This window comes from Accipiter gentilis, chromosome Z, assembly GCF_929443795.1.
Source record: "Accipiter gentilis chromosome Z, bAccGen1.1, whole genome shotgun sequence".
Taxonomy (NCBI): domain Eukaryota; kingdom Metazoa; phylum Chordata; class Aves; order Accipitriformes; family Accipitridae; genus Astur; species Astur gentilis.
The window spans coordinates 86918242-86936334 of NC_064919.1; the positions used below are offsets into that span (position 1 = coordinate 86918242).

At 47.3% G+C, this 18093-nt stretch overlaps 1 long non-coding RNA gene across 2 annotated transcripts; it reads left to right on the plus strand.

Moving 5' to 3' along the window:
• Positions 1 to 31: 31 nt before the first annotated feature.
• LOC126035616 (uncharacterized) lies at positions 32 to 5841 on the plus strand. Of its 2 annotated transcripts, none has more exons than XR_007504996.1 (4): positions 32 to 504; positions 1216 to 1365; positions 2573 to 2718; positions 3416 to 5841. It is a non-coding gene; the product is annotated as an uncharacterized LOC126035616 (long non-coding RNA). The 2 variants fall into 2 exon arrangements; XR_007504997.1 differs by having other exon boundaries at positions 1219 to 1365.
• The last annotated feature ends 12252 nt before the right edge of the window (positions 5842 to 18093 follow it).

The window sequence follows — 18093 nt, forward strand, 5'->3', positions numbered from 1 at the left end:
GCGCGCTATTGGTCGGCGGAGCCGGTTCCTGGGCGGGGCTTGTGAGGCGGGGAGTGTGTGTGAGGGGAGGGGGATGGGGGGGTTCGGTGCTGCTGTGTGAGGGGGCTGAGGTGCGGTTCCTCAGGGTCGGGTAGGGGAGCTGTGAGGAAAGCCAGGCTGGGTGTTCTGGGTTTAAATTCAGCTATCCTTGGTGAAACAGTGTGAGACATCCCCCCGCCCGCCCTCCAAAAGATCAAATGAAAAAAAAAAAAAAAGCCTTTGATGGACACCCTCCTTTCCCCTGCCTGCCTTCCCCTCAGTGTTCTGCCCGTGGGCTTCCCCGCTGAGGTGAAGGCTTTCTGAGGCCTCGATGCCGGTTAGAGCTGTGCAATTTTTCTCCTCAGCCCCTTAGCCTCTTCAAGTGGCGGGTGAAAAATTTCAGGCAAAACACAAAGAAACTTGTTTGGAAACGTGATCGCCGAGAGTCAGGAATGGGAAAGGACACCTTGACTCTGAAGTGAAATGGTGAGCAGAGAGTGAAGACCACTGGAACCTGGTTCGTGGGGCCGGGCAGAAAGCCCAGGGAGGAAGACAAAGCAGAGGGTGGTACGGTCCTCCACAAAAACAGGCTAGAAAATGGTCTTCAACAGTGGCCTTCGGGCTTGGCGTGAGGGCAGCAGGGCTGTTCTTGACGTAGTCAAGGAAAGCCAGGTGCAAATGGTTGAAATACGAACATCAGAGCAAGAATTGGGGTGGGGTAGCTGCTCCCTGAAGATGTTATTTATGCTGAGAAAAGGTTCTGGGGAAAAATCCAACTCTAGGTTACAGATGCCAGCGTCATTCCCAGTGCTGGCAAAGGGAGACGTCAGGGTAGGAGCATCGGCTGGCAGAGGTGAAAAGTTCTGTATTCACCAGGTAGCTGTGAGCTTGCAGACAACCATGAGATAGATGCGAGAGGGACAGCAGATCTTTAGCTGGGGTAGAAAGGCGGAGGTCTGCAGTGGAAGAATCGGTCTGCGCACTGTTGGCCAGGGAAGGGGGAGGTTTCCAAGCGAGGAGCATGATTTGCTGTGCCACAGGTGGCCGATGGGTCCAGGAGAAGGAGGATGGGTCTGGCAAGCGTGGCAAAGCCAGTAGGGTGCTGGGGGGGGAAGGCTTTTGAAAAGAAACGAGGTCTGAACCAGAGGAAAAACTCTCCAGACAGCAGCAGTTGGACTCAGCACGTGTTGTTCTCAGCAGCCAGATCTCCACGTCATTGCAATCACCGGGCGTGTTAACTGGCACCTGGGCGGATGCTGCTCGCAGTGAGACCGAAGTCCAAATTGCCTTGCTGCCACCGTTCCATCCATGGAAGCCGACTCTTGTCCTCAAGGGTCCTCCTTCCAGGTCAGAGCTGAGCAGAGCTCCTGGACCTTTGTGGAGATGCTCTCTAGGTCACCGTGCTGGGGGCACAGCACCCACACGGGGCTCCAGACGAGCGGGGGCCTTCATTTCCTCCTTTCAACTAGCAAATAGATATATGAACACAACAGCCCCTCTATCTACTTGTGGAAAATACTCGTAAAACCGAGAATTAGATAATTGTCTGCTGGAGCCCATAGTCATGACAAAAAGTGTTCTCGGAAATATTTTTTGAGCAACGGGAGCCGAAAACATCATTCCTACCTCAGGTCAGAGTAACAGCCAAAAACCTTGGATGCAGTGAGAGAGGCTGTTAACTCCCCCTGCTCACATTTGCTCCATTAGCCTACACAAATACTCAGTAAAGACTTTCCTGACACCATTGTTAGGCTTCAGGTTGTATTTCAAAACCGTCACTAATAACCAAAGCTCTTGATTATTTTGAAAACTTCCAGCAACGTTTTCCCTTTGTATATCTTTGTTTCCAAGTGTAAATTACTGGAATTAGAAATGCAACTTTGTGAAACCGCCTATAATGGACTGATGTAATTGGCTTGAAACAATCCATACGTTAAAATTGTGAACGGTGATAAGAAGGGGTTCATGTGCTACGAGGGAGGTGAAAGTAGGGTTGAGGAAGAGAGAGCATAGAGAGATTGCTGCAGGGATGAATCCTCCCCAGGCTGTTGATAAGGCTCACGCAGGCTTTTGTGTTCTTGCTGCTTTTTTTCCCTTTCTTGATAAAATCAGATGTAGAGAAAGGCTCAGCTGGACCTTTATACTGTGTGGAACGTGTCGTGCAATGCCACCACTTACACTTTTCTTAATAAATCCCGCTCAGATTCACATGCTTCCCTCTTCTATTTCATTATAGGTTAAATTTGGTGTTCTGTAGCATTCATTTTTAAATCTAAAGTCAGGCTCCGTGGGAACTCTCCCACTTGTACGTAGGCAAAAGTATGTACAGGCATGGGGGTTGCAGGGTTTGGGGGTGCACCCAGCCTTGGGTGACCTGCTGTCCCAGGGTGACCTCGTGGCTGGATCTTATGTGCCATGTAAAATCCTCCATTCCTGGCCTTGTCCACTCTAGGTGACTTCAGATTTAATAAAAACCCCATCATTTGTGAAGCAGAGAGGTAACGCAAAATGAAGGGAATGGTGAAATAAATGTGTTTTTCGTATTTTTCTTTAGGTGGGAAGGGCAGGGGTTTCCAGGTACACGTGAGAGGAAGAACTCAGCAGTTCAGCTTGCCTTGAGCTGCAGGTCTCGGAGCATCAAAGGGACGCCTCTTCCTCCAGCCCCGTGCATTAACATGCCGATAGTAAGGACACCTGCAGGTACTTTTTCTGGGGGGTTCTGGGGTTTCCACACTGTATTTTCAAACACTCCCTGCAGGTGCTTGGGAGGTGTCCAACAGCGGCGGGGGGACAGGCAGGGCAAGACAGGACAATTTCCTGATGAGGTTGGAAGGAAGAGAAACCAGAGGCTCCCTCTGCGTGGTGGGTTTTTTCCATGATATGCCTGACAGTGCTGATTTCTGCATTGTCCGGACACGTTGCAGTGCACGGCAGCTCCCTTTGGCCTGTTCACCCAGGTTTTCTTCCCGTGGGAAGGGGAGCACTTCGGGGAGTGGGCAGGGAGAAAGAGGTAGTTGACGCATTCGTAGGTCTTGCTCTGAAATAACATCACAGGGCAGCCGGGGCGTTCACCCAAGCCGAGGAGCTGGAGTGCCCTGGTTTGGGGGTAGCCAGAGGAACCCCGTTCAGCCACTCCCCCTGCTCTCTTCTCTCCCCGTCCTCCTCCCGATCCATCGGCATGTCCCCTCCATGGCAGGAAACTCTTGTTTTGTGTTGGAAAAAGTGAAACTGGACCATAACTGTACATTATATATAGTATTTCTTTGTGACTTTAAAGACTTGTTCTTAAGTAGAGTAAATGACAGTCACGTTGTCTTCTGCAGACAAGGTCTGCTCTTTGGTCACAGCTTTTGAAGGCCTCTAAAGCTGATAAATAAATTAAAATTTATTTTGACAGCATTTGCAAAAACATTGAGAAGAGGATTAAATATGAGACTAAAGGGGAGCAGTAGAGTCTTCAGCTTTTGATGACCTGAAATGAAGAATAATGGATCTCTATAAGATATTTATACACGAATTACTAGGTTACAGCCGTGGTAACTGGGTGAAGTTCTGCGATTAGATTTGATGGCCTGAAAGCTCCTTTTTTCTGATGAACTCTGTCAAAGTTTCCATGATTTCATCCAGCTCTGCCCATCGCAGTTGGTTGGGAAACAAGTGAGGAGCACGCGAAGAATAAGCAAAAACTGTTGTTAGGCTGACCATTGGTTGCACAGCAGTGGATGTTCTCCAGACCATTTCCTTGCTCTCCTTCCCTCCTCTGCGCTCTGCCCATCATGTGTGTTGGCCAAATCTTTGCACTAGTGTTGCCTAGAGCTTTTTGGACTGGTGGAAGGCTTTGGGGTGGCTGTATTTCCAGTTCTCTGGAAATGTCTCTGGATATCATGGAGCCTTGTAGACAGTATTTTTTTTGTGTTGTTTCCAGATTGCATACCAGATGTTAGAGCTGGGCTGTCAGGCTGTTTCACAATGGTTTGCTTTCCGTTTACTAAGTAGTAATTTTCTTTCTGTCCATCCTAAGTCACCAGGTAAAATTGGAGTCAAAGTACACTTTGATCTCTCACTACAACATTTCTTTCACCTCCACTATTAAGACCTGCCAATTTTTCAAGCGTCAAAATTTCTTGGATCTAAATCCACTGGTGCCAGCCCCTAAATCAGGATGTTGCTTTCCCAAAGACAAAGGTTAACCTCGGTGACATCTGCCCAGATGTTGTTTATCTCCTTACTGAGGTATGCTATTTGCCCTGCTAACAATTTTGCTGTTTTCAGCATTAACCTTGTACCTGCCTCCCTGAAACCAGTGCTCAGGGTGCCTGAGGGCTCCTAGCCATGAGAAGTGACTCCTGGGGAAAAAGAGGTTTCTTCTCCATTTTCTGCAGAGCATCAAAATCCGTCCTGTGGCTGTGTAGCTGAACTTTACTTTTCAAGTGGATTTATTAACTTTCTTACCTCCTGCCCCAACATACCATCTCTGGCCGCTCTTCACGAACTGTTCCCTGCTCCTTTCTCCCAAATTCTCAATGCTTTTTTCAGATTTCACCATTTTTTCTCCTTCATTCCTCTAGTCCAGTGGTCGTTTTCTCGGTAGCACTGCAGCATGCATGTAGGGCAGGCGGCAGCGGGAAGACGCTCAGGTTAGAAAGCCCCGGTCCCACCGCCTGCCAAGGGCAAGATCTCACTAGCAGGAGGAGGAGATGGCTGGAGGCTACAAACATTTCTGCGACATAGGAAAGGAAGGGGAAGCTAACAGCTCGGGGCTGCCAGGTGTGCTTCGAGCAGCCCAACACTGATCACATCCTCATCAAAGGCTTGGAAGGACTACAAAGCCAGTGTTGCCTCGTTCTGTCCTGCCATCATTGCGTAGAGATCCGGGATGAAAATGCAATTTCTTCTCGGCGTGACTGTCGCGCCTGGCGGCCGTAGCCCTGCAGTGCCATCAGAGCCTCCCCTGCGCATGCAGAGAAGCGGTGGCAGGTGGGGGAGCCCGAATGATGCCTCCACGGAGCCGCTCTCCAGAGCATCTTTTGGACTGCGGGGTGGAGGGGTCACTGCCTAGGGGTATGGGACACATGGGGGTAAAGCATTTTAGGATTGCACAAGACTTATGGGATGTTTAGAGGAGGCAACAAATGCAGGGATCAAGGTGTTTTGAGGGGGGAACAAGGGTGGAAAAATAAGATTAAAAGAGCTGGTTGTGTGTAAGCAGGTTGCTGGTCAGCACCTTGGCTGTGCCTTGCGTGTGAGCAGTGCGGTCTGTCCTGTGCGCTCATTAAAACCCATTTCTAATTATTTCCTGGGTGAGGAACTCTCTTCTGTGTGTACGGGGGTCTGAGTGCCAGGACTGCAGTGGGACCATGGGTCAGGGGCATGAGCGTGGGTATGCCAGCCAGCGTGGGATTGCTAGCAAACACCAAGGCAGCCTAGCTGCTTGGTGAAGATATACCTGTATTGTATATATGTATGTATATATTTCCCACTAATGAGCCTTTATCCTGCTCAGCCAGGGAAGGGAACAGGATGAAGGCGCTGGTGTGGTTTTGTGTTTGTGTGAGTGTTTCTGTCCATGTGGATACGCAGGATGGTGGTGAAGCTCTGGGGGGCAATGGGAACCCGCTGGGGCAAGAGGCAATGCCCTCAGTATGTGATGCTCTGAGCATCACCCCCCTTCAGCGCATCCCAGAAAAGGGGTGCAGAGGAGCCAGGAAGTCATTTGGAGTTGGGGTTGGAGGAAACACAAAGGAGCACATCTGAAAATTTGGGGGTTGAATGTTGCTGCCCGGTACCTACAGGCAAAGCAGAGGAGGGATGTGGGTTACAGACTTTTCCAGCATCTTTTTGGCAGCAAAAGTTCAGAGACTACGTGAACTTAAAGGAGCTGTGAAGCCTGTAGGGTGAGAAAACTGTTCCTACTCACTTCTTTCAGAAGAGAGGCAGAATTTCAGGGATTATTTGCCTTCTCATAGATCTTGTGTGGGTATGAGGAGGGGTGAGCTCTTTGGAGCATTTCAGAAAGACTTTAAACTCAGTGTGGCTTCTGCATTTTTGAGACCAAAGCTGAAGGTAGCAGGTACCTGAGGAAATGCTAATGAGTGACCTGATTAAAAATACTCTGGTTGAAAGCCAGACCCGCTCTGCTGGAAAGAGAAGCGTAATTCTGGCTGGCTGTTGGTGTAAACATGAAAACCATTTGGCCAACCACCTCTCTGTGTGGATCCAGTTACAGGGCCAGCAACCAAACTGGTTTCCTACCAAGGGTAGACTGGGATTATGCCTGGGAGGCAGATTGCTTCTTGTAGCAAAGAACGAACTGAAATAGCTTCATATTCTTCAGCCTGCAGATTTCCTTTAGCAAGGCTGTAGCACCAAAACTGTATTAAAAGAGCCAAGCAAGAAAAGAAGTAAAAATGAAAGAAATTGTGTAACATCAGAGCCTGCAATTGATTTCAGTGGAAAAACAGGGATAAAATGTTTATGTTGTGTAAGTCAGCTGGCACCATTTCATCTCATCATCTCATTTGGACCTGTTGAAAAATTGTGCCTGTTTTTTCTGTGCATGTGTCTCTGTGGAGGGTTGATTTTTTTTCTAAACAGCGGGTCCTTAATTTTTTTGCCTGAAGATCTATTTATATACAAATTAATATCCGTTGATGAAGTGTATGGATTATTAAGGTTGATTATTCATCGTAGGTGTGATTTCTGTCACCCAACATTGCTTCCTTTCCTGTATTGGACACCTAAAGGTTTTCTGGGGTTTATTAAGGCATAGCAAACAATAAGCATGTCTGAATGCTTGCAAATGCAGGTATTTCCAGGAAAAAAAATGCTCTTTTCTGGATAGATGTGCAAACACGCATGAATCCCTGCAAGCGCTTGTAAAAAGGTGAATAAAAGAGATGATGTGAAGTGAACTGTTGCCCAGAAAGGAAAGCAGCAGCACTATGGTGACTATGGAAGGCTGCTCCAGCGCGGGGTGACAACTGCCTGCATCCCTGCCTGCATCCCTGCCACCCAGACGGGCAGCGGCTGCGGGCAGCAAGAGCTCTCTGCAGGGACGGTGGGCTCCGATGCTGCTCTCTCCTTTTCTCACCCTCGGCATGATAGGAAAAGAAGCAGGTTTTTTTGTTGCTGGGCCACTGATGTCCTGGACATGCAAAGCCTGGGTTTTTAAGTGAAAGAACCACAGTCACATCACTTAATGTAGCCTGCCTGGGCACAGGGGGGTCAGTAGGACAGGCAGATATCTTTTTCCATGACGTTTCAGCCAACCTCCAGAACAATTCTGGCTTAAAAATGGGGGGTGGGGGGTGGGGTGTTAAAAAAACCCAGCTTTTGATTTTTCAGCCAAAATCCGCCAGGTTTGTTGAAGCCACTTTTCTGAGACTCTTCCTTGCTCGCTGTGCTGAGCCAAACCCTGTTTTGGTAAAAATATGGCTCAGATGGAGTTTTAGCTCAGCCCTGTGCATTCGTACAGTGCTGAGCCTATTTTAAGTGTTTGATTAACAATGCTGCACCCACCTTCTGTGTAGCCTGAACAGACTAATATATCCCACCAGTAAGAATACTTTTCAGGTAGTCCAATTTATCCCAAGCTTCATTTTAGTCTACCATGTACATGACGTAGAAGATAGCCTGATACAGAATATAGGGATTACTATGCATTTAAGCACAGACTACTGATGAAAACACTGATTTTGGAGACTTCTAGGGGTTCTGAGACAACATTGGTGCCAACAGAGGAAGAGAAAATGTTTCTTTCTGCCTTCAGGAGGCTGAGCATCTGAGCGTGGCTTCCTGCAGAGGCAGTGGTGACCTTAGGCGGTTTTCTTTGCCATCCAAATGACCTGGGGCAGTGATGTTGTCTTGACATCACCTGGCATGGAAACAGCTGTTATCTAATATAGTTAATAGATTTCTGAGGTCAGAAGAGATTGTTATGATCATTTGGCTTGACAGTTACTACGATCAATTGTGATATTTTGGGCTCCAGCCAGCAGCCTGGGAGGGTCAGGGAGGACTTTTCCCCCCCAGTGCACAATCAGTGGGTATTTGCTGGGTTTGGTTTATGAGTTTGTTTTCCTGTTTTGTTTTTTTCTGGAGGCATCCGAGACTGGTTGCAGCTGGAGATGGGGCCCAGCAGGGCCTCATGGTTGTGTACAGAAGCCGGTTCCCCCGGGGTGGTGATGTCTTCTCCTGGAGGTGCTAATGTGGTGGCAAAGCAGAGAAGCTTTTGTGTATAGTTTCTGACACCCCAGCTGCAAATACTGACCCATGACCTGGGTCAAGCCCTTATAAGATATGGGATCAGAACAAAGTTTTTTCCCAAATCAGATCTGGAGGGACTTTTTTCTGCCTTCTCCAAGATGTGGTGCAGGGGGACAAATGCAGTCCCCCAGGCATAGCTTGTGCAGCAGTGTCCTTGCTGGTGCAGTGCTCAGGCACTGCTGGCACTTCAGCCCTTCTTCTTTGCCCATCACACCCAAAAGTTCAATTTCTGGAGAATAAAACCAACTCAGCCTGGCAGGAATCAGTCACTGCAATGTAATCAGGGAGGAACTGGGTGGATTATGGGGAATGGGAGATGAGGTGAGTTGATCTAATTGGCTTCATTAACCTGAAGGCTGAGAAATGACTGATACTGGCTGTATTATTTGACCTTTTGATTTATTCTTGGGCATTAAGGAAACATAATTCTCATCATTAAAGTAAAACAGAGCAGTGGGGTGGCCTGCCAGCAGTGACCTGGGAAGGCACGGAAAGCTCTGTACCACCTAGCTTGCCGGGGAGTGGGAGTTCGCCGTGTATACTGCGAATATAAATAACTGGATCAGCCCGGAATCAACAGTTTAGTCAGCTGTGTACCAGGGCTGTGCCAGCTATAGACTCTACATATGTAATTTTTATTATAATCCTTTCTTTTACACCGGTCCCATAATGATCTTGTTGCATAAGGAGGGAGTTTTAATGGAGTTATAAAAGGGAAATATTTTTTCAAATCCATTGCCAGTGGAAGGCTTTGTAGAGGATGGACCGCCCCGCTCCCTTCCTAAAGCCAAGGATTTATCCATGTGTGTCTGAAAAAAAAAAAAAAAAAAAAGACTGTGAGCTCCTTCATTCCAGGTGAGTGAAAAAGCATTGCTGGAGACCCAGCCAGGAGCCTGGGCTCGTGTCTGTTTTGTGGCAGCGAAATAATGCCTTGTGCTTGACACTACAGCTGCTGTTTCACACCTCACTGAGTTTAATCTTATGAATAAACAGTATACTAATTGTTTCAGCTTTCAGGGCAGCGGGGTTTGCAAGGCAGCCTAGTCATGCCAGGAATTTAAGTTTATGTAATTTGGTTTTTGCTGTGGATTGCAGGCATGGCCTCTGGCCAGCTGGGGCGTGAAACGCCATGCATTGGAGATGCCCCGCACCGGGTGAGAACCCGCTTGGTCCTTATGCTGCTGGAGCATCCTCCACGGGCAGCAGATCCCATCGCACCGTGATGCCAAGGGACCAGCTCTGCCACATGCTGCCCCGCTGCGATGCTCCTGCTGGGAAGAGCGTGTGGAGCAGAAGCCAAAGCAGCTCCGATGATAGCTTTGGAAGCAATGCTTTCTGAGCAAATACAAGCAGGGTGAGCTGTGCCGGTGTTAAGGATGTGTGGCAGGAGAGAAGCACCCTGTGGCTGAGCATACACTTCACATTTGTTTTTCTTCCCACATGAGGTCCAGAAGCTGCCACGATGCTTCGTGGACCTGGCGTGGATAAAGCTAGGGCGGAGGAGAGGTTGAGTGCCTCTGTAACAAAAGGAAATTTGGGCGTGGTTTTAATGGTAATCCAGACATGTCTGGTATTTTCCCTGCCCGATTGCATTCGGTGTGGTTTTAGTCCACCCTGGGGAGGGACCACCCTGCTGCCCGCCGGCCCCAGCGGGGATGGGAGCATCGTCTCTCAAACCGCCTCCCCTGCGCTGCTGTCTCCCTTCCTGCAGAATAAACCCAAACACACTGTCTCCTTCGGTTTGCGTTTCAGCTCCCCCTCCCATCTGCTCATCTCCCCTCCTCCCCTGCTTCCCTGAACATCCCTCTGTGCCATATGGTCCCTCTCTCCCGCGCGGCCTCGGCAGCACTGTCTGGTCCTCCTCCCCTCCAGGCACCCTCAACCTCGCCAAGCCCCAGGATTTTTCTTGAAAAGCTTGTGAAACTTGATGTTTTTAGTGATGTCCCAGCTTCTGCGATGATGGCTGGATTGCAGCTGTTTTCTTTTATCTTCAAAAACAAAGTTTCCAGACCCAGGGCTTGCATTTATGATATTTAGTGCCGTGGGAGTTTTTAAGCTGATCAGGTGGGATTTCTCCTTGATCTTTGAAACCCACTAAGCTCTCTGGCTGCCTTTTTCCTCTCCATTTCAGGGATATTCTCCGTTTGCCTCATTCCTTTCAACTTTCTGCTGACTGGTCGGATCTGCACTCCAGTTTGGGGTGGATTTTCCTATTTCATCTCCTCTTGTTATTTAGCAGTGACCCTGAATAATCTGATCTTTCTCTGCTGGCTAGGTAGGCATCCAGCTTCTTCTGCAATGAAGAAGGACATTTTTATAAGAAGTTGGAGTAAGCAGGAGGAGGTAATGCAGCCACCCATCCCTGTCAGCTTGATCCGTGCTTGCTGGTGGTGGAGCCTCTGCTGAAAGATGGGGATTTCCATGGGAGATTTAATTTAGAGGGTCACCATGATGTGGCGTTGCTGAAGCCTTTTTTTGGTGAACAAGTTTTATTGATTTATTTGGGGATATTTCCTATCAGTCTAGGACCAGCTCTAGTGCTGCTTAGAAAAACCCAGGCTGTGCCTGTGGAAGCTGTGGTAGTGACAGAATGAGATGGACCAAAGGACGACAGGTTGTCCTGTCTGATAGGGAGTGCAGTCATGGCCAGATATTCAGGCTGAGAGAAGTATCCAGACAAGTCCTTCACGCCCAGGAAGTCAGGTTTTTTGGCTTATCCTGCTAATATAAGAGTGTATATGCACGGATGCCAGGGAGTTATGCTTTTTGAAGGCATTTGATCCGCTCTTGAACAGCCAATTCAAAGGGAAGCCATCACACACTGCTGCATCCCTGCAGGATAGTTGCCATCCCAAATCCACCATCTGCCTGCTTCGTTTGTGGATGCGGCGTCTTGTTTTTACAGTTACAGATGGCTTGAAAAGTTAAATCAACTTGACACAACCATGGCACAGAATTTTTTCTTCCCTCCCACTCGTGTGTGTCAGTGCAGCCCATTGTGATCCATCAGCTGTTTTGGTGGTGACGGGTGGTTATCGTCAGCCAGCACGGGATGCTGGAGTCAAGCATCCTGTAGCCATATAGAAGCTTCAACATCCTTATTTTCCAAGCAACATCTGAAAAAACATCTGTTTGTATACCTTCATCAGTAAAAGTCCTAGATTTGGAAGTTGGTTCTTTTTTTTCCCCAATCTATCTGGCCTGGAGCTGTGTTAATGAGCAGACACAACCCTCACCTGTTCAACCAGAAAAGAGCAGAAGCCATCGGTGATCTTGGTCTCATCCCCACCTCACTGTGGTCTGTATCAAACTCAACAGGAGGCTGGATGGCTTCCGAATGAAAAAAGACCTCAAATCCTTCTTTTTAAGAGCAAATATTACTCAACTGCTTTTATTTCTTATTCCATATTACTGTATTATTTCTTATTATTTCTATATTATTCTATATTATTTCTTATTCTGTGTTATGTACTGTTTTTATTTCAACTCTGTGTGTGACTGTTTCAACCACACTAGTTCAACTCTGGTCTCATACATGGAAAAAGCAGGGGATGGGGATGTCTTTTCGACCCATTTTAATTAGGGTGCCATCACTGCTAGGCAGAGAAGAGTCCTCACCTCTGAAAAATCATGCTCAGTCTTAGCTTTTGATTTCCAAGTGGTGGCTCAGGGGGATTTGAATTGTTGACATAGGGTCCAGTAAAAGCCATGTGTGTACAGATACCACATCTTGGCCTCCAAGTAGGCGATGATGAATAGAAACCTAAAATAGTGGAATTCAGAGTCTGGTAATAGGTGAATTTGTGCCTACTCTTGAGTGTAAATACATTTACCTGCTAATGAGTGGGGAGGTGAAGAGGTTAATTAGAGCACAGCTAATCAAGTGCTCCACTGAAGCGGGCTGCTAGGGATTGATTGCGCTGATACTTAATTGGCACCTTTAAAACAGGGGTTCTGCTCTGCCTTTAGAAACAGGATAAAAAGGAACTTAAATGGGCTATCCAGGGGAGTATATATACAAGGGAATGAAATGGCTGTGCAGTCTGTGATAAACAGATGCTAACATCCGAACAAAAACCACTCAGGGACTTATTATATATATTATTTCTATTTCTCCTCCCGAAAGTCCCTCTTGATCCATACCCTCATCTTCAGCACCTGGAGCCTGGCCTGGCAAGGGGAGGTGGCATTGGGTCTCTTGTCCCAGCAGACATGGACCTCCCATTGCAATGCCCGAGGTGGCAGCGGGAGGACTCAGCCACCCGTCCCGTGGCATCTGCGTGGGGACAGCCACCTCCTTGTGTTCCTGGTGTTCATATTGTTTCCAGGTGCCGCCTTTCTACGTCATAGAATCATAGAATATCTAAAGTTGGAGGGGACCCACAAGGATAATCATGTCTATCATGTTTTATCCCGGTACGGATAAGAAACACAGATACGAGATTAATGGGATCCCACTGTAAATGGAGGAAACTGCCTATACAGGACACACAAATCAACTCATTTTTCCAGAGATAAGTAAAGCTTGCCACCTCTGTCCAAGATGCCATGAAGAAAATACTGCCTTGCCTCAGCTGATTGGAAATCTTTGATAAATGAATTGTTTTGAGCCAAGTGCTGTTCATTAGTATGTTTAGGAGACCCATGCTGAGTGGCTCGTTCCTGTGAAGGAGAACTTATGCTGTGCTGCAGGGGTGAGTGAGGGTATTTGCATCTGCATACAGGATTTTGACCTAAATCCTGAAAATTACACGCTAATGTAATTACATACTTTCAAGATGTTGCTGGTATTTGCATAATTGCTCAGTTTTTCCTAGGTTGCAGATAAGGATGATTTTGCTGTTAGCACCAAAATCCCAGGAACTGGCTAAAACTTCTCCCTCGGTGCTGTTCCGTGAGAAGGTGTCAGGGTGTCCCAGCTGACCTGGTGCTTGTTCACTTGTTATTTGGATTGAAAGCTTGAAACTCCCTGAGATACACTTACACTAGCTGTGAGAGGAGTCAAGCCCACCTCCAAATGAAGAAATTCAAAGAATTTCTGAGCCAAACTCCCTTTGCACAGTGCTGGAAGAAGGAACACTTCTTAACAGCTTCATTTAAGAAGGCACTTACCCAAATCCATATTTATTTTTTCTCCTAAGAATAGAAATTTTTTTCTTCCCTAATATTTATGAAGATGCATAAACTTATGCTGCCTTATGAATATGCAAACTAATAACATTATTGTGCAAGTAAAAGTGTTGATTTGTGATGCTGACTTTGTACAAATAATTTTGTTCTTAAAGAAGACATAGGTCCAGTGTTGCTGTTGCTATTTTGCGTTACTCAGCTGGGATGTCAGCGGCTGGGGAAGAGGAAACCTCACTTGAAGTCCTTTTTTAAAAATAAGAGAAGGAGGATCAGGACATTTGCCATACGTGGGAGCTGCTGGTTCCTGTGGGAGAGCTCCCTCGGGAAGGCGACCACCCCAATTTCTGTGTTCTGAGATGGCCTGTTCCTTGCTCACATCCCCTCCTGACACTGTTTCCAGAAGCTAGCCATGCTCAGCATACACAGAGCTTGGAAAACACAGCAGTAATGTGAAATTATTTTGAGAAATCAAGTGGCAACCGGCATGAACAGATGTCCCTGGGAAAGAACCACCAGGGAGATGGGGCTGGACTGACTGTCTTCTCCAGCAAGCATGTAGCGCTAAATAATTAACCTGCATCACTGAAACTGTTGCCATGGCTTTGATAGCTTTTTGGGATAGCTGGGTAGCTGCTTTAGCTCCTCATAGGGACTGATGCCAGGTCTGCTGGGGAAGGTGTAAAGATCCCCCTTTGCTTCAGTGGGATCGGTACATCCCTGGGAGGTTTAGTGCATAACCCGCTGGAGCGATTGGACTTGTTCCCATGAACCCCATGGTGTTTGGGTCAGATATCGCATTTTCGGGAGATAATAATGATAAAAATAGGTTCTGAGATAGGGATCATGCATTTGGGCATTGTCCTTTCTCCTCTCATCCAACAAAGCTTCCACCTGAGCAGCGGCCTATATTGCAGAGGTGGAATAGCCTTTAGCAGGATACACGTTAATCATAGAATCATACAATCATTTAGGTTGGAAAAGACCCTTAAGACCCTTACGGACACCAATGTTTCAGTAAACTCTGAAATTTAATAACCAACAGCAAACATTCGTTACTAAGTGTCTCGCAGGCCTCAGTGGGAGATATTTATTTTCTTTATTGCTGTGTGCAGCGTCTTCGTAAATATTTTGGCCAATGCTAATGTCATTTCTTCAGTCCTTGAATTTCCCAGGGCAGAGGATGAGCACTGAAAAATATATATGTAAATACATCTCCTACGTACAGGGACTGTTTTTGGATAGCGGATATAGTGGTGAGGAGGAGCAGGCTGGGCACCGCTGTCTTAAAAGCTGCTGTTTTAAGAGTGAAAAGCAATTCTGCAGCTCCAGAAATGAATAATAGCATTTTCCCCAGCTCCTCTCCAGCTGGTGATGGGGGACGGTGTACAGAGCGTGCTCTTCTCCACTCTCCACCCCAAGGATGGAACTGCTAGCAAGATGCTCTGTACGCTCCGTACACGCTTTACATGCTAACATGGTATTTTTATCTTTGACTTCAACTTTTTTCTAGTATATCTTTTCCATCTCTGGCTTCTTGACTGCACACTGCAGTGGCAGAATGGGCAGGAAAATAAATGTAAACCCTGGTACTGTAGTGCTTCCCCCTGGTGAAGCTGGGCTGCAGATATAACAATATGAATCTTACTTACTTTACTTATTAGGCTTTTACTTATTTGGAGTCCTTTGACAGCAGTCAATAAAGATGGTCCCAAACAGAGACAGCTGGTGTAAAAGTGTGGTTGACAAGCATAAATAAATAAAATTAATTGAAATAGAAAGACCTTCTGCTTCTTAATGGTGACAACTGAAGCGCTTCGCTAAAAATGGAGCAACTGCAAAGAAGCAGAAAAGAATTAAGGTTCTGTAATAAACTGGGGAGGTTGCTTTCTCTTGGAAACTTTTTTGATGGAAAAGTGGGGTTTCAGTCAGATTTTTTTTCGGTGGCCACATTGATTTTCTGTAGATTTTTTTTCCCTGGAAAAATATGAATGCCTCATGTCCTAAAAAGTGGGGTTTAGAGCTGTAATCTGGAATGTGGGAGGCTGTAGTTTGGAGGCTCGATTCTGTTCCCATACCTTATCTCGCAGTCACACTTCGGTTGCTGGCGTGAGGAAATAACTGTGCCTTCTACCACTTTATCTGAGATATAAAAAGTCTGAGCAACAAACCAGGCTTTCTCTCTTCAGACAATTGCCTCTCCATATCCTTGCTTTCTGTACAGGAAAAACAGATGCACCGCAACAGCTGCAGATAACTGGGTGAATAAAGGATGGATTTAAAATAAAACATAAATATCCTTTAATAAGCTGTACATATTCTATTCCTGACCTCTCTGCTGAATGTAGCCTCAACCTGATTTTATTTGCTTTGGTCAGGGGAAAGTTAAAGCCTCCTTATTTGAGCACAGTATTTTTAGATCCAAAATACAGAATACCCATTGTGGGTAGTGGCCTTGCCCTCAATTTATTTTATTTTCTGTCTCTGTTGTTCCACCGCACTATAATCATCCTGTGGCTTGTGTTCATGGTGTGCTTATATTTACCGTGCAACATGCAAATTGGTGTCTTGTAAAATACCCGACATCCTTCCACTGCCTGTCGCAGGAAGCATTTGGTTGGCTCTGGAAGATAGTGAGGCAATTAAAAGGCAACCCTACTTATTTCATAATTAAACAGAAGCACCTCCCGTATGAATTTTGCACTGCTTTAAGAAGTGGGCGAGGACACCCTTGTGAGCAGAACGGCGTGCTGGGTGAAAAGCGGGAGTAAATTTGCCCTCTCCTTTTGCTTTTGCTGGTTGGCATCTTCAAAGGCAGCACGATGGTGGCTGGGGAGAGCCGAGAGGGTGGTGGTCCAGTCTCTGGGACCATGCCCGAGGGTTTCCACCCACCCTCGAGATGTTGGCCACTGCGTGAGCAAACCCACGTCCTCCCTTGCTGCAGGGACAACTCATCTTCCCCGTCACTGCAGCGCAGTCATCTCTGTACAAAGTAATTAAGCGGTTTCAGTTCCGACAAGAGGACGATAATCCCGTCCTGGAGTGAAGCTTCGTGTCGCAACGTGTCCTCGCACGCTATCCAGCCGCCGGCTTTCCCCCTTGCACATCAGGCTTGTCAGCAAAGCCTACGATGAAACTGCTGTAGGCTCCAGTCCTCGGGAAATTACAACCTGGGTGTGTGGGGAGAGATCAAAGGGGCTCCACTCAGCCCGCCGGCACGGCCCTTGGGGCACGCTCACAGCACCAAACCGGAGGCGAAGAAGAAGGCAGAGACTGGATTTAGCAACAGTTTAAGTAACGTCAGGTCCACCCTGGCTGGTCTGCGCCAGGCTGGCGTTCTAGCCCCTGCAATGATGGCCAGTGCCAGGCTGCCGCTTCTGCCCTTGCCGCGAGCCAGGACATCTCCTGTCTCCTACATCCCTGATTTAGGAAGAGATCGTGTCTCGAAAGCAACCTGATGAGATTTAACCAGCTTTTCCTGGAGTGATTAATTGCGTGCGCATATTTTCTCTTTGCACATAACTAATTTGCTTTTACTAAGTGTAAATATATTTACCTTCCACCTTGCATCCTCAGGAGGCATCAGTAGGAGTAAGCACAGTTAATGGTGGCAGCTTCCTCCTGCCGTTCCCGAGGGAAATAATAGCTATTCCCACTGCAATACAGAAATGTCTACATATATATATGCTCACACCAAGTGATTCTGTTTCTGAACTTCCCCAGGACAAAGGGAGGTGAGAGGAAAGTCCCCAGCCTGGGGACAGCCACGCACCCTTCCGCATCCCTTCCCAATAGTGCTGATGCTCCAGCTCCTCCGCTCCGCAACCCGACATCCAAACCAGCCATCCTGGTGTTTTTGAGACTCGTCCTTGTCGTAGCGTGGATGCACCCTTTGGCAGAGTCCACCTACAGTGTGTGCCAGGCCAGGATCATTGTCCCAGGTGAAATCCCAGGAGATAAATCCTGACATTGCTCGGGAAAGCACTGCCGGGACCGACTCTGGAGCAGGGGGCTGAGCCCATGTTCCTCCGGCGGTGCTGCCAGAGGTTTTACTCCTGCTGCCTACATATTCCTTGGGCTGTCGTGCTTTCTGGGAAGTGTGATGGAGACGAGCTCCAGAGTCCTGGTGCGTTATAAGCTTTTTTTAGTGGGTTAGCTCATTTAGAAGCTAAAAAGGTACAGGATGCTTTTGAGAAGCAGCAGTTTTGCTCCTGGTGCTGTCCCTGGGAAGTGAAGGACACCTGGGTGCAAGGTGACACCTCCTGGGTGAGACACCTGCAGAGGGACTAGCCCCAGGTCTGACATTCGACAGAAGATGATTGCTGTTTTTTCCCTCACTCTACTGGGAGCTTAAGTGTTGGAGATGATTGCTCGGGGGCTGCACTGAGACAGGCTGCTGGGAGCTTGTGGGCTCGAGAGATGAAGTGTCAGGCTTTACAAGATGCTCTCCAGCCCCCCATATTAAGTCAGGTTTGGGTTTTTTTTTGTTTTTTTGGTTTTTTTTTTTTTTTTTTTTTAAATCTGCCTACTTGTTAAATAAAATTCTGTAAGAAACATGCCAGGCTTTCTGGCAGAATTTCAATAAACCCAGTATGGTCCCATGTTGTGCTTTAACTACAGATACATTGGCAAGTGGAAAATAAATGTTTTCAAACCTTCCTCATGGGTTCTAAACCGGTGACT